Source organism: Mixophyes fleayi, chromosome 2 (assembly GCF_038048845.1).
Source record: "Mixophyes fleayi isolate aMixFle1 chromosome 2, aMixFle1.hap1, whole genome shotgun sequence".
NCBI classification, from domain to species: domain Eukaryota; kingdom Metazoa; phylum Chordata; class Amphibia; order Anura; family Limnodynastidae; genus Mixophyes; species Mixophyes fleayi.
This window is the reverse complement of record NC_134403.1, coordinates 364,212,289-364,236,797: the sequence shown is the minus strand read 5'-3', so window position 1 is coordinate 364,236,797 and position 24,509 is coordinate 364,212,289. Positions and strand designations below refer to the sequence as shown.

General features: G+C 45.0%; 1 protein-coding gene across 5 annotated transcripts in view; it reads right to left on the bottom strand.

Moving 5' to 3' along the window:
• Positions 1-24,509, bottom strand: part of BCL9 (BCL9 transcription coactivator) — a 184,403-nt gene that overhangs the window by 41,469 nt on the left and 118,425 nt on the right. For 3 of the 5 annotated variants that reach the window (XM_075197317.1, XM_075197321.1, XM_075197320.1), the window contains exon 1: positions 3,690-3,933. The exons of 1 other annotated variant lie outside the window; for it this stretch is intronic. The gene's annotated coding sequence lies outside the window, so the exon portion shown is untranslated. Of the gene's footprint in view, positions 1-3,625; positions 3,934-24,509 lie in introns of those variants that run through there. One more of the 5 variants, XM_075197319.1, reaches the window with a different exon arrangement.

Here is a 24,509-nt window from a genome sequence, read left to right as displayed (position 1 = left end):
ACACACACACACACACACACACACACACACACACACACACACACACACACACACACACACACCGGGTCCCAGCTCTTTCCTGTCCCGTGCACACACACACACCGGGTCCCAGCTCTTTCCTGTCCCGTGCACACACACACCGGGTCCCAGCTCTTTCCTGTCCCGTGCGCGCGCGCACACACACACACACACTAGGTCCCAGCTCTGTCCTGTCCCACACACACACACACACACACACACACACACACACACACACACACACACACACAAGGTCCCAGCTCTGTCCTGTCACACACACACACACACACACACACGGTCTCAGCTATCCGCTGTCCCGTGCACACACACACGCTAGGTCCCAGCTCTTTCCTGTCGCACACGCACACACCAGATCTCTGCTGTCCCGCAAGCATGCGCGCACGCACACACACACCACGTCCCAGCACCCCCTTCTCGCGCGCGCGCACGCACACGCACACACACAAGGTCCCAGCTCTCCCCTGTCCCATGCACACACTAGGTCCCAGATCTCTCCTGTCACACACACACACACACACACACACACACACACACACAAGGTCTCAGCTCTCCCCTTTCCAGCGCACACTCGCACACACCAGGTCCCAGCTATCCGCTGTCCCGTGCACACATACACGCTAGGTCCCAGCTCTTTCCTGTCGCACACGCACACGCCAGATCTCTGCTGTCCCGCAAGCATGCGCGCACATACACACACCACGTCCCAGCTCCTCCTTCTCCCGCGCACACACACACACACTAGGTCCCAGCTCTCCCCTGTCCCATGCACACACTAGGTCCAAGCTCTCTCCTATTCTGCACACACACACACACACACTAGGTCCCAGATCTCTCCTGTCCCGCACACACACACAGTCTCAGCTCTCCCCTGTCCAGCGCGCGCACACACATACCAGGTCCCAGCTCTCCCCTCTCCAGCGTGCACACACGCACACCAGGTCCCAGCTCTCCCCTGTCTCACACACACACACACACCAGGTCCCAGCTCTCTCCTGTCCCACACACACACACTAGGTCCCAGGTCTCTCCTGTCTCGCACACAAAAACCAGGTCCCAGCTGTCCCATGCGCGCGCGCGCACACACACACACAAGGTCCCAGCTCTCCCCTGTCCCGCGCACACGCACACACACGCGCACACACACACACACACACACACACACACACACACACACACACACACACACACACACACACACACACCAGGTCCCAGCTCTCCCATGTCTCGCGCGCGCGCACACACGCACGCACACACACGCACACACACCAGGTCGCAGCTCTCCCCTGTTCCCCGCGGGCGCGCGCGCACACACACACACACACACACACACACACACACACACACACACCAGGTCCCAGCTCTCCCCTGTCCGCACACAAACACACACACCAGGTCCCAGCTCTCCCCTGTCACACACACACACACCAGGTCCCAGCTCTTCCCTGTCCCGCACACACACCAGGTCCCAGCTCTCCCCTGTCACACACACACACACACACACACACACACACACACCAGGTCCCAGCTCTCCCCTGTCCCCACACACCAGATCCCAGCTCTCCCCTGTCCCGCACGCACACACACACCCCAGGTCCCAGCTCTCCCCTGTCACGCGCTCACACACACACACACACACCAGGTCCCAGCTCTCCCCTGTCACACACACGCGCGCGCACACACACACACACACACACACACACACACACACACACACACACACACACACACACCAGGTCCCAGCTCTCCCCTGTCACACACGCACGCACACACACACACACACACACCAGGTCGCAGGTCTCCCCTGTCCTGCACACACACCAAGTCCCAGCTCTCCCCTGTCCCGCACACACACCAGGTCCCAGCTCTCTCCTGTCCCGCACACACACCAGGTCCCAGCTCTCTTCTGTCCCGCACACACACCAGGTCCCAGCTCTCTTCTGTCCCGCACACACACACACACACCAGGTTCCAGCTCTCTCCTGTCCCGCACACACGCGCACACACACACACACATACATACATACACACACCAGGTCCCAGCTCTTCCCTGTCCCGCACACACACCAGGTCCCAGCTCTCCCCTGTCCCGCACACACACCAGGTCCCAGCTCTCCCCTGTCCCGCGCACACACACCAGGTCCCAGCTCTCCCCTGTCCCGCACACACACACCAGGTCCCAGCTCTCCCCTGTCCCACACACACACCAGGTCCCAGCTCTCCCCTGTCCCACACACACACACCAGGTCCCAGCTCTCCCCTGTCCCGCACACACACACCAGGTCCCAGCTCTCCCCTGTCCCGCACACACACCAGGTCCCAGCTCTCCTCTGTCCCGCACACACACCAGGTCCCAGCTCTCCCGTCCCGCACACACACCAGGTCCCAGCTCTCCCGTCCCGCACACACACCAGGTCCCAGCTCTCCTCTGTCCCGCACACCCACCAGCTCTCCTCTGTCCCGCACACCCACCAGCTCTCCTCTGTCCCGCACACCCACCAGCTCTCCCCTGTCCCGCACACCCACCAGGTCCCAGCTCTCCCCTGTCCCGCACACACACACACCAGGTCCCAGCTCTCCTCTGTCCCGCACACACACACACCAGGTCCCAGCTCTCCTCTGTCCCGCACACACACCAGGTCCCAGCTCTCCTCTGTCCCGCACACACAACAGGTCCCAGTTCTCCTCTGTCCCGCACACACACCAGGTCCCAGCTCTCCTCTATCCCGCACACACACCAGGTCCCAGCTCTCCTCTGTCCCGCACACACACCAGGTCCTAGCTCTCCTCTGTCCCGCACACACACCAGGTCCCAGCTCTCCCGTCCCGCACACACACCAGGTCCCAGCTCTCCTCTGTCCCGCACACACACCAGGTCCCAGCTCTCCTCTGTCCCGCACACACACCAGGTCCCAGCTCTCCTCTGTCCCGCACACACACCAGGTCCCAGCTCTCCCCTGTCCCGCACACACACCAGGTCCCAGCTCTCCTCTGTCCCGCACACACACCAGGTCCCAGCTCTCCACTGTCCCGCACACACACCAGGTCCCAGCTCTCCTCTGTCCCGCACACACACCAGGTCCCAGCTCTCCCCTGTCCCGCACACACACCAGGTCCCAGCTCTCCCCTGTCCCGCACACACACCAGGTCCCAGCTCTCCCCTGTCCCGCACACACACCAGGTCCCAGCTCACCTCTGTCCCGCACACACACCAGGTCCCAGCTCACCTCTGTCCCGCACACACACCAGGTCCCAGCTCTCCTCTGTCCCGCACACACACCAGGTCCCAGCTCTCCTCTGTCCCGCACACACACCAGGTCCCAGCTCTCCCCTGTCCCGCACACACACCAGGTCCCAGCTCTCCTCTGTCCCGCACACACACCAGGTCCCAGCTCTCCTCTGTCCCGCACACACACCAGGTCCCAGCTCTCCTCTGTCCCGCACGCACACCAGGTCCCGCACACACACCAGGTCTCAGCTCTCTCCTGTCCCGCACACACACCAGGACCCGCACACCCCGGTACACAGCCGCGGGCCTACACCTCTCACACTCCGGGACCAGAGGCCTGCGCTCCCTCTCCTGTCCTACCGCAGTCCGGGGCCTCGCAGCCCTCCCCTCAGCGTGTCCCGGGCAGCGTGGAGCCGTCACTCACCGGCAGCGGGGACGAGGCGAAGCTCCCGCACGGGGAAGGGGGGTGTTGGGGGGAGAAGTGTGACGCGATCACCGGGGCTCCCCCAGTGCTGTCCTCACACCCGGCAGTGCGGGCCGCTCGGCGGCAGCTTTAATCTCCCGCAGCCGCACAGAAGCTCCATTGTCTTTTTTTTTTTTTTTTTCTATTTTCCTTCTCCCCCCCCTCAGTAATACCTCCAGCACCTTCTCCTGCCCTCCCCCTATCCGGCTCCTGCAAGTGGTGCCTTCCTCCTCCCCTCTCCTCAGCGCCGTCCCGCTGCGACACGCCCCCTCCGCTGCCAGGACACGCCCCGACATTCCCAGCACTTAGCGCCGCTTCGTCTGATACACCGGCCACGCCCACATCGGCGGGATCGGCACGCCCCTCAAATTCACAGCAAATGCTTTCGTGTGAAATCGTGAACACGCCCATCTGTAGTAAGCCACGCCCACACGGTATGCCTGCTCCTTCCTTTCTCTCTCCGAAGGACCGTTCCACTTCTATCTACTATCCCCCCCTTCACAGTGATTGAGTGGTACCGCCCACTCTTTATCCCCGCTCCCTCCAGCCCATGGGGGCGTGTGAAACCTCCCCCCTCTATCACCCTCTTACCCTCCTCCACCCGGCCGCACTGCCCATCCAGCTACTGACAACTGCACTGATTACTGCCTGTAACACAGCCTGCCGGTGCCCGACCGCGGCACTTATACATCTTATATAGTCTGTATACCATTATATATACTGCACAGCCTGCCTGAGCCCGACCGCAGCACTTATACATCTTATATAGTCTGTATACCATTATATACTACACAGCCTGACCGCAGCACTTATACATCTTATATAGTCTGTATACCATTATATATACTGCACATCCTGCCTGAGACTGACCGCACCGCATATACATCTTATATAGTCTGTATACCATTATATATACTGCACATCCTGCCTGAGACTGACCGCACCGCATATACATCTTATATAGTCTGTATACCATCATATATACTGCACATCCTGCCTGACCGCACCGCATATACATCTTATATAGTCTGTATACCATTATATATACTGCACATCCTGCCTGAGCCTGACCGCACCGCATATACATCTTATATAGTCTGTATACCATTATATATACTGCACATCCTGCCTGAGACTGACCGCACCGCATATACATCTTATATAGTCTGTATACCATTATATATACTGCACAGCCTGCCTGAGCCTGACCACACCGCATATACATCTTATATAGTCTGTATACCATTATATATACTGCACATCCTGCCTGAGCCCGACCGCAGCACTTATACATCTTATATAGTCTGTATACCATTATATATACTGCACAGCCTGCCTGAGACTGACCGCACCGCATATACATCTTATATAGTCTGTATACCATCATATATACTGCACATCCTGCCTGAGCCTGACCGCACCGCATATACATCTTATATAGTCTGTATACCATTATATATACTGCACATCCTGCCTGAGACTGACCGCACCGCATATACATCTTATATAGTCTGTATACCATCATATATACTGCACAGCCTGCCTGAGACTGACCGCACCGCATATACATCTTATATAGTCTGTATACCATCATATATACTGCACAGGCTGCCTGAGCCTGACCGCACCGCATATACATCTTATATAGTCTGTATACCATCATATATACTGCACAGGCTGCCTGAGCCTGACCGCACCGCATATACATCTTATATAGTCTGTATACCATCATATATACTGCACATCCTGCCTGAGACTGACCGCACCGCATATACATCTTATATAGTCTGTATACCATCATATATACTGCACAGCCTGCCTGAGACTGACCGCACCGCATATACATCTTATATAGTCTGTATACCATCATATATACTGCACAGCCTGCCTGAGCCTGACCGCAGCACTTATACATCTTATATAGTCTGTATACCATTATATATACTGCACAGCCTGCCTGAGCCTCACCGCACCGCATATACATCTTATATAGTCTGTATACCATCATATATACTGCATATCCTGCCTGAGACTGACCGCACCGCATATACATCTTATATAGTCTGTATACCATTATATATACTGCACATCCTGCCTGAGCCCGACCGCACCGCATATACATCTTATATAGTCTGTATACCGTTATATATACTGCACATCCTGCCTGACCGCACCGCAGCACATATACATCTTATATAGTCTGTATACCATTATATATACTGCACAGCCTGCCTGAGCCTGACCACACCGCATATACATCTTATATAGTCTGTATACCATTATATATACTGCACAGCCTGCCTGAGCCTGACCACACCGCATATACATCTTATATAGTCTGTATACCATCATATATACTGCATATCCTGCCTGAGACTGACCGCACCGCATATACATCTTATATAGTCTGTATACCATTATATATACTGCACATCCTGCCTGAGCCCGACCGCACCGCATATACATCTTATATAGTCTGTATACCGTTATATATACTGCACATCCTGCCTGACCGCACCGCAGCACATATACATCTTATATAGTCTGTATACCATTATATATACTGCACAGCCTGCCTGAGCCTGACCGCACCGCATATACATCTTATATAGTCTGTATACCATCATATATACTGCACAGCCTGCCTGAGCCTGACCGCACCGCATATACATCTTATATAGTCTGTATACCATTATATATACTGCACAGCCTGCCTGAGCCTGACCGCACCGCACCGCACCGCATATACATCTTATATAGTCTGTATACCATCATATATACTGCATATCCTGCCTGAGACTGACCGCACCGCATATACATCTTATATAGTCTGTATACCATTATATATACTGCACATCCTGCCTGAGCCCGACCGCACCGCATATACATCTTATATAGTCTGTATACCGTTATATATACTGCACATCCTGCCTGAGCCCGACCGCACCGCACCGCATATACATCTTATATAGTTTGTATACCATCATATATACTGCATAGCCTGCCTGACCGCACCGCATATACATCTTATATAGTCTGTATACCATCATATATACTGCACAGCCTGCCTGAGCCTGACCGCACCGCATATACATCTTATATAGTCTGTATACCATTATATACACTGCACATCCTGCCTGAGACTGACCGCACCGCATATACATCTTATATAGTCTGTATACCATTATATACACTGCACATCCTGCCTGAGACTGACCACACCGCATATACATCTTATATAGTCTGTATACCATCATATATACTGCACAGCCTGCCTGAGACTGACCGCACCGCATATACATCTTATATAGTCTGTATACCATCATATATACTGCATATCCTGCCTGAGACTGACCGCACCGCATATACATCTTATATAGTCTGTATACCATTATATATACTGCACATCCTGCCTGAGCCCGACCGCACCGCACCGCATATACATCTTATATAGTTTGTATACCATCATATATACTGCATAGCCTGCCTGAGCCTGACCGCACCGCATATACATCTTATATAGTCTGTATACCATTATATATACTGCACATCCTGCCTGAGCCCGACCGCACCGCACCACATATACATCTTATATAGTCTGTATACCATCATATATACTGCACATCCTGCCTGAGCCCGACCGCAGCACATATACATTAATATAGTTTGTATACCATTATATATACTGCACAGCCTGCCTGAGCCTGACCGCACCGCATATACATCTTATATAGTCTGTATACCATTATATATACCGCACCGCATATACATCTTATATAGTCTGTATACCATTATATATACTGCACAGCCTGCCTGAGCCCGACCGCAGCACATATACATTAATATAGTCTGTATACCATTATATATACTGCACAGCCTGACCGCACCGCATATACATCTTATATAGTCTGTATACCATTATATATACTGCACATCCTGCCTGAGCCCGACCGCAGCACATATACATTAATATAGTCTGTATACCATTATATATACTGCACATCCTGCCTGAGCCCGACCGCACCGCACCGCATATACATCTTATATAGTCTGTATACCATCATATATACTGCATAGCCTGCCTGAGCCTGACCGCACCGCATATACATCTTATATAGTCTGTATACCATTATATATACTGCACATCCTGCCTGAGCCCGACCGCAGCACTTATACATCTTATATAGTCTGTATACCATTATATATACTGCACATCCTGCCTGACCGCACCACATATACATCTTATATAGTCTGTATACCATCATATATACTGCACATCCTGCCTGAGCCCGACCGCAGCACATATACATTAATATAGTTTGTATACCATTATATATACTGCACAGCCTGCCTGAGCCTGACCGCACCGCATATACATCTTATATAGTCTGTATACCATTATATATACCGCACCGCATATACATCTTATATAGTCTGTATACCATTATATATACTGCACAGCCTGCCTGAGCCCGACCGCAGCACATATACATTAATATAGTCTGTATACCATTATATATACTGCACAGCCTGACCGCACCGCATATACATCTTATATAGTCTGTATACCATTATATATACCGCACCGCATATACATCTTATATAGTCTGTATACCATTATATATACTGCACAGCCTGCCTGAGCCTGACCGCACCGCATATACATCTTATATAGTCTGTATACCATTATATATACTGCACAGCCTGCCTGAGCCCGACCGCACCGCATATACATCTTATATAGTCTGTATACCATTATATATACTGCATATCCTGCCTGAGCCTGACCGCAGCACTTATACATCTTATATAGTCTGTATACCATTATATATACTGCACATCCTGCCTGAGCCCGACCGCAGCACTTATACATCTTATATAGTCTGTATACCGTTATATATACTGCACAGCCTCCCTGAGCCCGACCGCACAGCATATACATCTTATATAGTCTGTATACCATTATATATACTACACAGCCTCACCGCAGCACTTATACATCTTATATAGTCTGTATTCCATTATATATACTACACAGCCTCACCGCAGCACTTATACATCTTATATAGTCTGTATACCATTATATACTACACAACCTGACCGCAACACATATACATCATCATCACCATTTATTTATATAGCGCCACTGATTCTGCAGCGCTGTACAGAGAACTCACTCACATCAGTCCCTGCCCCATTGGAGCTTACAGTCTAAATTCCCTAACACACACACAGAGACAGACAGAGACTAGGATCAATTTTGATAGCAGCCAATTAACCTACTAGTATGTTTTTGGAGTGGCCCTTACATCTTATATAGTCTGTATACCATTATATACTTATTGTTAAATACTCGCTGTCTATACATAATAATGCACAGTCAGCCTGAGTCACAGTTGCTTTACCCACTACCTATAGATTAGTTTTTAGCGTTTTTATTTATTCCACCACTGTGCGGACGACTGGAAAGAAAAACATTTAATATTCCTTATCCTTTTCAGTGTACTTCACCCCGTTCCCCCCTGCAGATAGGGACTTAGCTGGTACCATGCAGAAGCTTTATTGCAGTTACAGGGCCTATATATTACACAGAGCTTTGCAGAGAATATTTAATCATTCACGTCAGTCCCTACCCTAGTGGAGCTTACAATCTCAGCACTGTGTGGCAGCAATGCTAACCACTCTGCCACCGTGCTGCCCCTCAACTCATCTTTCTCTTGATCGGGAATTAAAATGGCTGACTGGTGGGTTATTGTTACAAAGCAGTGAATTTGAAGCAAGCTGGATGTCCTTGCTGTTAGATTCAGTGCTGTTTTCCACTTTAGACTGGTTACCTACTGGCACTAAGAAATGCCAGTAACACCGCAGGCCGTGATTCATTAAGGAAAGTAAAGCAAAACAAAAATGAGTAACTTTGCACTTTGGCAAAACCATGTTGTATTGGAGGGGAAGCAAATGTGAAATGTGATGCAGATTTATAGCTGGGATGAGGCATGTTCTAGATCAGGGTTGTCCAACCCGCGGGCCGCATGCGGCCCAGCCTGTCTGCACATGTGGCCCAGTGGTTGTGACAAGGGGGCAGCGCTGTTAATGAAAAAAATATCCTGCAAAAATAAAGAAAAAGAAAATACTTACCTTGCGGTCACGTCAGCTGGCGCTCTGGCTCCCTCCCTGGTCTCCTCCTCCGTGCGGTGCTCGCAGTGAATGACGGGGGTGACGTCCTCACTCCCGACATCCATTGCGTAGCGCAGCACAGGGGAGTCACCCGCGCGAACTATCGGCAGCAGTGAAAGATTATCCAGTATCTTATTGTTGTTACTCTGAATTTGGACTTTCTGCACCATGCAATTATGAACTAGCTGTGTTCTCTGTATGTATCTAATATAAATATTAAGAGATGATTGTATTTTTAATATTTTAAACCATTTTATATGTGCAGTGCTGAGTAGAGTGAAATTATCACCCACTGTTACCCTCATCGGAGGCTGCTCCATGAGCCATTTTTCCCGCCACCCTATCTTTAAATCTCTGTAGATTTCTATTAGTCCTCCTGATGCTCCTATATCGGTGACCATTTCAAACTGGTCAATAAAAAAAATGATTCATGGGTGCAGAAAGAGAGGAAAAAAAAGTTTGGCATTTAATTCCCCGAACCCCACTAAGGGGCAGATGCAGGTAAGTTAAGAAATTGCATTTACCTATTCTTGGTGAAGAAGATCTAGAATAGGACAGCAAGCCATAAAAAAAACATTGCGATCTGCATAAGACAGCTTATGCTCATAAGTCAGTATCAGAACTAGCAGAAATTCAGGCTTCTTCTAAAAGGACATGTGACAGGATGGACTGCTTATGCCACCTTGTCTGTTGTTGCTGGGAACCGGCAGGACTTACTTTGCCACCGTTCCCTTTCGTTATCCCAAATGCGCCCTCTTGCCGCAGTAGGAGGGGCTTACAAATGCTGCTGTCACCACTGGACTCCTTACCGGCATCCAGAACCTGGTTTCTTCTGGGTAACTGACACTGCGAGTGTAACTTTTTACTGGTGTACCTGGGCTGGTACTTCTGACCTCTTACTATGGATTAGGGATGCTGTGGATGGATCCCCCCTGGCCTATCATACTGATACCGGATACTGGGATACCGGAAAAACTGGGTCCAACCTCAGAAACAGTTGGTAAACAGATTAGACTTAGGGTCTAATCTGCAGGTTACAGGAATACAGCAATATTGAAGATGTTTTCAAGCAGGTCTTTGAAGCAGGTGGTATTTATTTGCTCCCACACTGGTTGAAAGTACCAGTGATCAGGTCAGATGAAACAAGAAGAACATTTCAGTGTACAAGACAGTGCTTTTTATACTCATTTGGATACAGGCTATTTTTAGAATCAGGATGCAATGTGTTTACACAAACATGGATTTACATGCATTGCAAAGTCAACAATATTTACACTTATCTATGAAATTCTAGAGATCTTGTGATGTCCTGCATCTGGTTTTCAGAAGCAGAGAATCTAGGAGCCAGTCTTAATTAAAAGTACCTGCCTTCAATGTTGGACCCTCACACATCAAAAGATCTAATTAGCATGGGGCTCCTCTTCAGACAGTTCAGAATACACATTCCCAAAGAAAGGTACAAACCCCAAACAATCACTTCCCCACATCACAACACACAAAAGACTTCCATCCACAAAGGCTTATTGTATCAGATCTATACCTCCAGAAATAATGCATCTCATCTAGCAAGGTTAAACAAGAAACACATTTCTTCCCCTGGTCTCAGAAATCAAAGATTTCCCTTACCAAAATATACACAATATCAAAAATAAGTGCATGTGCAATTATATAAATAAGCACCCTGCGCTATTTCCTTTAAGTAAATTTATACCAGAAGTTATTTATCAGTGATCCAGTCACAGGACAGTTTCCACTCCTTGGATTTCTGCATTTAGAGCTTCACCGGAGGATTTGTGTAAAGCAATGATGTGGTCCTTGATGAACACCAATGTAAAAGTTGGATGCTCAAGCTCCAGCTTTCACACCCTTTGGTCTTAAAGTCTTGTCAGGAATAAAGTTGTGTCTTTGTATTATCTGCTCTGTTTATTCACTGGTTTTATATATCCCTTTGGTGTCCCACTGTTGATCGTCCAAAGAAACGTGAAAATTTAAGAGAAAATGTACCATTGTTAGTCAGAAAACATGGCAGCGGGCTCACTTAACGGTAGCTCAATTTAAGTACAAACTGAAGAGCATGATATAGTATTATCATTTCCTATGGTCACATGGCAAGGACAATTAACCCTTCGATGTCCCACTGTTATGTTTTCTGTTAAGAATGTGACGGTAAGCCTGCAGTCAGTTCACTGCACAACCTGCCTGAGCTACAATACTTCTCCCTCTACACACAATTTACAAGGAACTTATAGATGACCATTATTGTGCACTGGTTATATAGACACTTCACAAGGGGCGGTTCATTTACCCTCATCATATGCTCTGCAGATCAGCAGAAGTTGAATTGTGCATTTGTCTGTACAAGCATAGTGAGAATACCATCCAGCAAACAAAACAGACGTAGTAATGAGAAGTTGTCCATAAACAGAGTAAGACCAGATACTTCCGACAAACGTGTCAGAAGACCATGTATGGGAGAAGAACATCCATGATATAAAGTAAGAGAGTAGCTGTGAGAAGAATAACCATGTATAACATGTTCCAGAGTGAAGGTACTTTGCTAGTGTTCATACATACAAAATAAGACACCGTCCTGACAAACTGTTTTTCATCAAACTTGTTCCTTTCCACACTTTTACTATTTTCCGCTTTACACGCCAACTATTTTTTTTTGGTTGTTTGCTAGTCTGTGCCCTGTCTCCTTCGGTTGTGGTCAGTAGACCTTGGGAGGAGGAGAAGATGGCCATATAAGTAGCAGTGCTTTGTAATGGCAAACTGGGCATTGCCAAAACAATGTTGGCATAGTATATTAATGTGGGTGAGCACAGCCAATGAATTACGTGAAAATTTTATTTGAAAAGACTATGATCAAACACAAGTCCATCTGACGAGTATACAATATAAAGCATTCTAGTGACCTATATACTATGCAGAGTGTTCTAGTGACCTCTATACAGCATTCTTGCAACTAATATACAATACAGAGCATTTTACTAACCTCTAAAATTCAGAGATTTCTTTGTTGTACAATACACAGAGCGTCTTTTGTGATCAATATGCAATACATAAAACATTGTCGTGACCGATAAAATACAGCCTGCTAGTAACCTCAATATAATACAGAGAACATTCTAGTGACCTTTATATAATACAGAGACCATTTTAGAGGCTTATGTACAATACAGAGATATTTCTAGTAACCACATTTCAAAAAAGAGAGCTTTGTAGTGAATACAACACAGAGAGCATTCTGTTGACCACTATACAACACAAAGAGCATTCTAGTGACCACTATACAATACAAAGAGCATTCTAGTGACCACTATACAATATAAAGAGCATTCTGGTGACCATTATACAATACAAAGAGCATTCTGGTGACCACTATACAATACAAAGAGCATTCTAGTGACCAATATACAATGTAAACAGCATTCTGGTGACCACTATACAATATAAAGTGCATTCTAGTGACTACAATACAAAGGGCATTCTAGTGACCAATATACAATGTAAACAGCATTCTGGTGACCATTATACAATACAAACAGCATTCTGGTGAAATCTATACAATACAAAGTACATTCTAGTGACTACAATACAAAAGGCATTCTAGTGACCACTATACAATACAAAGAGCATTCTAGTGACCACTATACCTTACAGATAAATGTCCACATTTGACTACAGAGAGCTTTGCAGTGACTAATACACTGCTTAGAAGAGAACAGAGACGGGGTCCCAGCAGGTGAGAACAGCATTGCAGAGTCCAAATCCAAATTTGGCTACGAATCCCAGCGATGCACTCTTCCATCCCTGTCCCGTACCCACAAGAGTGCAGGCAATTCTCCCACAAGGGCACTTACCAGCCTGCAAGGATGGTGAACGAGATGAAGTGATTACTTAAATTGCATCTTCAAGCCCAACCCATCTCAGCAAGCGGGTAGGTGCGAGGTGAGCGCCGTCATGCGTCTTGCTAACTTGTGCCACTTGAGAAGAAGACAGGTCTAAAGGCTGCATTCTCAGATACACAGCCCACAGGACTCCTGCGTCGGCTATGTGTATGCAACATGTACATTTTAGGCTTTACCCAAAACATTTCAATCAGAAGGTCTTACATCCCTTTTTATTTATTATTTTTTTTTAAACATAATTACAAAATCGTTACTTAAGAGGAGGGGTGTACCTTTAAAATCCAAATCCACTCGGGCATAAATCAATAGGCTGAGAGTCATTCAATTGATTGCTTCGCTTGTCAATAATGCTGGGACTGTTAAAGCAGTTGATATTATTGAAGCCTGTTATGCCAAATTACACGACTCTGACACAGTTTAACCTCTTTAAGGCCTGAGAGAAAAACAGGCCGTGGGTCACACATAACTCAAGCAAGAAGTCTGGATAATAGATAAATGTATTATCCTTTGTTTTGTAACATGATCCAGTTAATGTACAGCATAAAATGTTGGCAGTATAAAAATAAAGTACATACAGTAACGTAAAATAGAAGATAAAAGCGGTATTGCCCCAAGAAACTTACAATCTAAAGCTGACCATACACGGGTTGGTCAGGCATATATATATATATATATATATATATATATATATATATGGACAAATCTGAAAGGGGCGTGGAATAGCTAGCTCAACCAAGAGACCATCAGCGCAGTCAAGTGATGCATATACTTTGAAACGGCAATCGCCTAATCGCATTTACCCTTAATCTGGCAGGGGCAAACGCAGGTTCTGTAGAGGGGGGTTTCCACACCATGCTGCCAGTGGGCGTGACCAGCATGCATGGGGGCGTGGCTATAATATTAGACAGTGCTTGGCTGCTCTCCAACTCTTCCTATCCCCATAATATACATGGGCAATGCTGCGTGCACTACTGTTAGGTGCACGCAGCTCTCCCCTTTCAAGCAGAGACGTGTGAAGCGGTAGCAGGGTTCAGCCACCTCAATTATACAGTGCCCCAGGCTTGGAGGGGGGTTTCCAGACACTAGGAAACCGCCCCTCGGTTTGCCTATGATCTGGTACATCCCAATTCAGACCTTGATCAAGATCGGAAGATTTTTATGGGTCACTCGTGCTCCAATTTTCTACTAATTAAGTCTAATATGGTTTAATTGGCCTGTGAAAAATCATGTATGGTACCTTAAGACTGTTGGGAACATTGTATGCATAAGAGACACTTGTCTTTGGGAAGGTTGGTGGAAAAATAATGATTATGTAGGAGACATGTTTCCTTGAAGAGCTTAATATTCCGGGACGAAGGTCGAGGAGATTTTTATAGGTTAGACAATGTCACTGATGGGGAGAGGGGGGATCTTGCAGCTGTGCATTGGGATGAGGTTATGAGAAATAGAAATATTAGACAAAGGAAAGCAACGGGCTACTGGGAGATTGTTTATTGGTGAACACAGAAATGTAGCCAGGACACAAGATGTGGAGGGATTTGTAGGCCAAGGTCGAGACTTTCAGGCTTACGAAAAAAGGCGACTGAAAAGCTAAGTACAAGCATGTCATCTTTCCTAGCAGAATTCAGCAACAACAGGATAAGGAGCTGCAGAAGTTTTTCATTTAGAAATTCCTCAACATTGTTTTCAAATAATTCCTGATTTAACTAGATGATGCTCTATGACATGTTCAATGCTTTATCTTTAATTGCCCAGGATGTTATATATCTGTGACATCTTTGTGACGCTAATTGCTACAATCCCGTCATTTATATTTTGCCCTTAACGTTTTAGCGCACATTCACCAATGCAGAAACACGGGACACTTTGCACACACATTACTCTTTTAACAGCCTCATTACAGATTAGAATTAGAATTTTATTTTGGAAGCCGATGCAGGGAGTGGCATAGAGGAGCAGGCGCTGAGGAATAGCGTGATATGTTCGGATAAGATGAGCAGCAGCAATGGTGATGAAATACTCATACCGATCAATAGTCCTAATTTTGGTGGGACAGTTCTGTTTTCTCTGGTCGAGAAAGGGGTGGGGCTTTGTAATTTGGAGGTGTGGTTCGGGCTAAGCAGTGTGTGACCCTGGTGGATCGGGAATGTGGCTTGATATGGCCTTATCTGTGTGGAGTTTGTATGTTCTCCCCGTGTTTGCGTGGGTTTCCTCCGGGTGCTCCGGTTTCCTACCACACTCCAAAAATATACTAGTAGGTTAATTGGCTGCTATCAAAATTGACCCTAGTCTCTCTCTCTTTCTCTCTGTCGTCTGTGTATGTTAGGGAATTTAGATTGTAAGCTCCAATCGGGCAGGGACTGATGTGAGTGAGTTCTCTGTACAGCGCTACGGATTCAGTGGCGCTATATAAATAAATGGTGATGATGATGATATATCCAGATATTGGTAACTTTGGAATGTATGGAGGCTTTTATCAGTGCAGGTAATGATATCAGAGCACTGATCACTTTGATCATGTCAGCCTCTAAGCAGCAAATGTTGAGACTGACGAACCAATTTAAGTTAATATGAAACACAGATTTTCCCCTTTCATATGTGTATATAGATGCCTCTAACAAAAAGTTTTACAATACATTCTGCATATTCAGCATACGTGCCTAAATATAATACCCCCATTCCAGGAGATGCGGAGGTATGAAAAAAAAGACATACCCTCCAACTGTCCCAGTTTCGGTTCTTATTTGAGGGGACCGTCCCATTGTCCGACATATCAAGATTGTTGAGAAGTGGCCCATTGATGGGTTCATCCAGGACCAATTATTGTGGTTGCGCTCCTTTCATATGTTCTTTCCCCATTTGGAAAATCTTACAGTTGTGAGATATGACAAGGGGTGGGGGTGATGTTATCATGCCATCCATGTCATCGAGTGGGTGTGACAAGGTATATGATGACAGCACGTGACTATGTACTGTCATCAAGGGGGTGGGGGCAAGGCGTATGATTATGCTAATTTTGTCATCATACATCTGCCCATTCAATGTTCCCTGGGGTGGGGGGAGCTTGAAGACTCAATTAGCATAATCAGAGCTGGTCTCCGCCCCCTCGCGGGATGGTGATCGCCATGCTGGTGAATTGCCTGTTCTCTTAGAAGTCCAAGAGGTCTCTTAATTTCAGAGCTTCCCGGAGATTCCTTGAGAGAAGGCAACAGTACATCTCTATACTCATTCCCTCAGCACTGTAATACTTCCTTCCCTTTCATTACATGAATTAGATTTGTCTATTTCCAAAAGGATCTTTTACTTAATTAATTCCAATATCCTCTCATTGCATGGGGACTTTGTGTCCATAAAATATTTAATAGTCATTAAATATTAACTGCAACTATTATTTATTATTGAATTTCAAATATTTACCACCATTCAAATCGGGTCAGTTCACCAACATTCAATAAGTTTTCTTTTTATGTCAAATTTTGACATCTGCAGCAAAATGTTATAAAGATAAAAACAAAATCGACACTGTCAGGTGTGACCTTGGGTTGCACCAGTCCTCTCGCACATCACCAACCACCGACTACCTCCATCCTCTCACCTCACAGCCTGTCCGATTGAACCAATCCTTTTTGATGTTCTCACTCCACCACACTGGTCTCTACCTTGGCAAAATTATTCAACCTTTCCCCTCTGCTTTAAACATGCAGGGCCTGATTCATTAAGGAAAGTTAAGCAAAAGTAAGTAAGTAAGGCAAAACCATGTTGCATTGGAGGGGGAGGTACATTTAAAATGTGATGGCAGATTTATAGTTGGGGTAGAGCATGTACTAGATCAACTTTAAATTTCAGTGTACAAATAAAGCTATCAAGTATCTGTGTGCTACATGAAAAAACAGCCAGTATTTTCCTTACGTGCAAAATAAAACTAATTTGCACCCCTTGCATTGCAAAATGGTTTTGTCCAGAAAACGAGTTAAGAAAACGTACTCAATTTTTTGCTTAACTTCCTTTAATGAATCAGGCCCGCAATCATCCTTAAAATTCTTAAGAACCCAGTCTTCACATTCCTACCATCTACCAGCTAATTTTCTCTACACCCATTTGTCTCAGAATTACTTGGACATCTGACTACCTTTCTCACCTCTAACTCAGTACTACTCTTCTTCTATCTCTCTTCTATCAGGCTTTGGACCACTGCACTCCGCATAAACTACACTCACAAAAGTTACCTCTTCACAGCCAAATCAAAAGGTGAATCTCCCCTCCTACCACTCTTGGATCTCATCTCTATTTCCATTAACCAACCTCTACTCCTGCCAACAATCCATTCCATTGCCATCTTCTATACTCCCTTCTCCTGTTTACATCATACTTGTCCAACCAATAATATGCCATCTCTCAATGGCGCCATCATTCTGGCACCACAATACACCGAAAAAACTTTAATTCATGCACTCATCATCTCCTATATTGACTATTGTAATACCATCCTTACTGGTCTTCCCAAAATCAAACTTTCACCCCTACAATCGATTTTGCAAGCATTTTCCTTGCAAATTCTTCCACCGCTGAGTTGCTCTGTCAGTCATCATCGTCATCATTTATTTATATAGCGCCAGAAAATTATATAGCGCTTTACAGTTGGGAACACACATCAATAAAACAATACTGGGTAATACATACAGACAGAGAGGTAAGAGAACCCTGCTCGCAAGCTTACAATCTATAGGACATTGAGAGTTTCAATCACAAGAGCACGTGCTATATCATATTCACACTGGACCAGCTAGAATGCAAAGGTAAAAGTACTGAGTGGGCTGTGTGTTTACCAATGTTGGTCAGAGGGTTGTTGTCTTGTGTTAGCTGTGTAGAGGGTGGTATAGGGTAACCTAGGGAGATTAAGATGCTGGTTGAGGAATATTATAAGCTTGCCTGAAGAGGGGGGTTTTCAGAAAACGCTTGAAGGTTTGAAGACTAGAGGAAAGTCTTATTGTACGATGGAGGGAATTCCACAAAGTGGGTGCAGCCCGAAAAAAGTCCTGTAACCGGGAATGGAAGGATGTGATGAGAGTGGATGAGAGACGTAGATCTTTTGCAGAACAGAGGTGTCAAGTTGGGAGATATTTTGAGACAAGTGAGGAGATGTATGTCGGTGCAATTTTGTTGACAGCCTTGTATGTTAGTAGAAGTAATAAGCTCCTTTGGATTTCAGTATCATCTCTATGCGGATGATACACAAATCTATTTATCCTCCCCTGATCTTTCACCATCTGTGTTGTCCGCTGTGTAACATGTCGGCGCTTTATAAATGGAAGATCATAAAAATAACGTCTGAGTAAATGTTTAATAGCAGGAGTGTGCCTGTAAACTCTGCAGATGAAGGCACAGTAAAGTGCTCCCATCTTCTGAACTAATCAATTGACTAGTAAGTAGGGGCATCGATGATGCATTGGGAGCAAAGTGCCTTATGCCTCTGTAATATTACTGGTCACTAGTCAGGTGGTAGCCTGAATATTGGTTCAACCGATAAAATTGCTGTCTCTACAGTGTTTAGATGACAGGTACGCTTAATGTGATTGGGATTCCATCTTTCTTTACAGTACAGACATCTGTGTGGTGTAAACAGTAACGTGTATTTGCCATACATTAAAATCTGCATTGGGGAAAAAGTGCATAAAAGAGTCTGTGTGAGTGGTTTTGTGGCAGCCACAGATTCTGGGGCCTACTTACTATTAAGTGGCGATAGAGCAGCTTATCCCAGAGATAGAAAACATCCCATCGCCACAATTTACTTAGGAAATAACGTTAGAAAGTTGAGTGATACTCAGCCGCCGGGTGATACTGGCTGATAGCGGGTAACCAAACTCTTACCGCTGCACCAGCTGATCTTCCTTGCATCTGCGCATAAGCGAGTCAGAGTTGATGCTTCACGCATGCGCAGAGGAACTGGAGGACCGGACTTGGGATTTCAGGTCTACTTAAAATAAAATATAAAACAATTAAATTATATATATATATATATAACACAAATAGATACAGATGGCGCTAGGACACTGCACCAGTAAATGAATATTAGAGTCCAATGTCTTGAAATCAGTCCTTCTTAAATGACACTTCCCCTGTGCGGGCGGCTGCCAATCCTCTGTACCAAGCGGTGTAGCAGGAATAGATCTAGAAATAAAATAAGAGGAGGCGCACAATAGTGTAGTATGGCGAGTTAATTTGGCCAAGTGAAAAAATTCAAAGAAGGAACCAAACCACCAGGAATGGATAAGTCAGAGCTTCCCACCATGTGGATATCAACAGTGTCTAGGGTAAATGTGATTAGTTCATACAATGAAGAGATCACACAGAACCAGATAACAATCAGGAAAATGTATACATATACAGGTCACACCAATGAAGGTATATGCGTACCAGAAGCCAGAGATTATGTGGCTTATCTGTAGAATTTTCCAATGGACTGTGAGGGTAGAATCAATCTTCAGCCAACCTTGATTATCCAATTGGTTACCTCAATACACGAAAGGACACAGATGTAGTATCCAAAAAGTTCAAGTTTTATTAAAAAAGTAGTAACTTACACATCCAGAAGCAGATGACAAGCCTATCTGATCAGCGATGGTAGTGTAGCAGCAAATACTCAACGCGTTTCGTCTGTAAAACAGACTTCATCAGGAGCAAACACAAGTATAGCTGTCCAAAACAGCGTCTCTATATATAGTGCCTAGCGCCATTTTGCGCATGCGCACTCGAAACCGGAAGAGAGGCCTTTGCGCATGTGCAGAACTCATCTGCCAGCGATTTTATTAGGCACAAATGCATAGTGAAAACATTCTAATGTACGAATGTATTGCCCAGGCAACATACTGCCAGTCAGATAAACAACCGCCTTTAGATGCATAAAGTGCAAATAGTAGGCATAATATAAAAAAATATGCATATAAAAATATATCGCGCTACTTCGCGCATGCGCACTGAGAAGCGGAAGTGGGGCACATGAACATGCTCCGTGACCCACCACCGGCATCCTCATCTGCGCAACTGCAGAGATTCTGTAAATCAAACAATAGCACATACAAATCATATGGATCACAATCAGCAATAAGCCACATAGCGAACACAGTACATACTACAGACAGCGTTATCACGCTATGTAAACAAAAAACATAACATAGGACAAACTGAACATTCAAAAGAGCCATAACTAGCCTCATACAATACAGTAGTAACACAGTTAATTAATGGAATAATCTAGGAGCTAATTAAAAGGTACATATTACATAAAAATAGTAAAAAGTTAACAATAGTTATAAAAAAGTTAACATAGTTATAAGAAAGGAGCCACTTCAAAGCCTTCATTTAGTCCAAATGGTGACAGCGTATTGAGTGTGTATATCCAAACATCTTAAATTTCTCGCCATAGAACATGTGGTACAGGGTCCTAGAGGTGGCGACCTAGGGAAGAAACTAGCGCAGCGTGAGATGTATTGGATATACACACTCAATACGCTGTCACCATTTGGACTAAATGAAGGCTTTGAAGTGGCTCCTTTCTTATAACTATGTTAACTTTTTTATAACTATTGTTAACTTTTTACTATTTTTATGTAATATGTACCTTTTAATTAGCTCCTAGATTATTCCATTAATTAACTGTGTTACTACTGTATTGTATGAGGCTAGTTATGGCTCTTTTGAATGTTCAGTTTGTCCTATGTTATGTTTTTTGTTTACATAGCGTGATAACGCTGTCTGTAGTATGTACTGTGTTCGCTATGTGGCTTATTGCTGATTGTGATCCATATGATTTGTATGTGCTATTGTTTGATTTACAGAATCCCTGCAGTTGCGCAGATGAGGATGCCGGTGGTGGGTCACGGAGCATGTTCATGTGCCCCACTTCCGCTTCTCAGTGCGCATGCGCGAAGTAGCGCGATATATTTTTATATGCATATTTTTTTATATTATGCCTACTATTTGCACTTTATGCATCTAAAGGCGGTTGTTTATCTGACTGGCAGTATGTTGCCTGGGCAATACATTCGTACATTAGAATGTTTTCACTATGCATTTGTGCCTAATAAAATCGCTGGCAGATGAGTTCTGCACATGCGCAAAGGCCTCTCTTCCGGTTTCGAGTGCGCATGCGCAAAATGGCGCTAGGCACTATATATAGAGACGCTGTTTTGGACAGCTATACTTGTGTTTGCTCCTGATGAAGTCTGTTTTACAGACGAAACGCGTTGAGTATTTGCTGCTACACTACCATCGCTGATCAGATAGGCTTGTCATCTGCTTCTGGATGTGTAAGTTACTACTTTTTTAATAAAACTTGAACTTTTTGGATACTACATCTGTGTCCTTTCGTGTATTGAGGTAACCAATTGGATAATCAAGGTTGGCTGAAGATTGATTCTACCCTCACAGTCCATTGGAAAATTCTACAGATAAGCCACATAATCTCTGGCTTCTGGTACGCATATACCTTCATTGGTGTGACCTGTATATGTATACATTTTCCTGATTGTTATCTGGTTCTGTGTGATCTCTTCATTGTATGAACTAATCACATTTACCCTAGACACTGTTGATATCCACATGGTGGGAAGCTCTGACTTATCCATTCCTGGTGGTTTGGTTCCTTCTTTGAATTTTTTCACTTGGCCAAATTAACTCGCCATACTACACTATTGTGCGCCTCCTCTTATTTTATTTCTATATATATATATATATATATATATATATATATATAAATAATGGAGGTACGTGTAATGCCTCTGTCCTTGTTATAATGGCTTTGCAACAGAGATGCAGCGAAAGCAACAGCCATCGTACGATGGGACTAACGGTAGGAGGATTGCAGCAGAACCTGTACTTGTTAGATAGACTTCCCCATGTTTCGCATGTATGGCCACCCTTATCCTCTTATCAGAAAACAGCTGATAACAGAGATAAAACGTTAATACGATGTCAAACATCTCAAGTTCAAGGTGCGGAAAACTTTACGTAAATATTTGTGCGTATTATTAGAATTTCATGGAAGGCAATTTGTATTTCAGGACTGGGGGGGCCTTTATCATCATCACCATTTATTTATATAGCGCCACTAATTCCGCAGCGCTGTACAGAGAACTCACATCAGTCCCTGCCCCATTGGGGCTTACAGTCTAAATCCCCTAACATACATATACACACACACACACACACACACACAGACAAGGGTCAATTTGTTAGCAGCCAATTAACCTACCAGTATGTTTCTGGAGTGTGGGAGGAAACCCATGCAAACACGGGGAGAACATACAAACTTCTCACAGTTAAGGCCATGGTCGGGAATCGAACTCATGACCCCAGTGCCGTAAGGCAGAAGTGCTAACCACTACACCACCGTCCTGCCCTATAAGATGATAACTTGTCATACAAAACGACATTTAATAGAGATATTTTACGAACCTCTCGCTATGCACCTGTCCACTTGGAACGCCTTCTTTTGCGGGATCCAGCTGGAAATACGTGCAGTAAAAACGTCACTTTTTCCTTTTGTTCCTACTAGTTGAGCTACTATTTTATTTATGCCTTCATTTAATCATAGGGTTAAATTAAGACAGTCTTTTATTTCATGTGTCACTGTTAAGTACACAATCACACAATCTTGCTAACAAATCCCTGCACTTCCTTGTATAAATGTCACGTTTGTGCAAAACAAGATGTTTAACACCACAAAAAAGGGCTTTTCCTTTAAACCAGCTGTGGAATCTGTAATACCTTGGACCACAGATGTGAGCCGACCTGTACACTGAGCAGACTGTTTGGACAAACTGGCCGACACTGACCAGCTTGGTGTTGAAGTCTATTATAGTTAGATTTATACCGGGTGGCTGCAGTAAGTGATTGCAATTCTTTTCCTGTCTGCTCTACAGATTAATGGTTTACTTGCACTGCTGACATTAAAAGGTTAATAATCTAAGTCATCCTTCTATTGCAGATAAACCACCACTACTATATCCACTGTCTCGGTTACTGTTGGCAGCTTTGTTTAGTAATAAATTCCAAAGAAAAGCAATAAAACACTTCAATTTTATAGATCTTCTTCCTTAGCCAACTCCTGCTGCTGAACAGCCTTATAGATAAGAAGAAGTACAGAGTTCTCTGTAAACAAGATCTCTGGTTCTTTTCACTGTCTGTAGGGCCAAATTACTGCAAAATTCTCTGTCTTGTGTGCTCAGATGTCTGGCTGACTTAAAGGGATTCTAAACCTAGACTTTTTGTCCAGTTCCATTGACCAAACCTCTCCTGTCAATCAAATAAGCAGTGATAATCTGCTCACAGTACAATACCTTGGCAGGGGTGTGAGAAGGGGGAATCTATGTGTCACACTATTGAGTCTATGCTATCAATGGGGACCAGGGGCCTGATTCATTAAGGATCTTAACTTGAGAAACTTCTTATTTCAGTCTCCTGGACAAAACCATGTTACAATGCAAGGGGTGCAAATTAGTGTTCTGATTTGCACATAAGTTAAATACTGACTGTTTTTTCATGTAGCCTGATTCATGTGCCGAGGGCTTTCCAACGCAGTTGCAGCCGACTCAAGGCCTGGGTTACAGGGTAGGTGTAAGTACCAACTGATAGTGATGACCGTCACAGCATAGTCTCAGTACGAAAAACTACACATCATCATCATCATCATTTATAT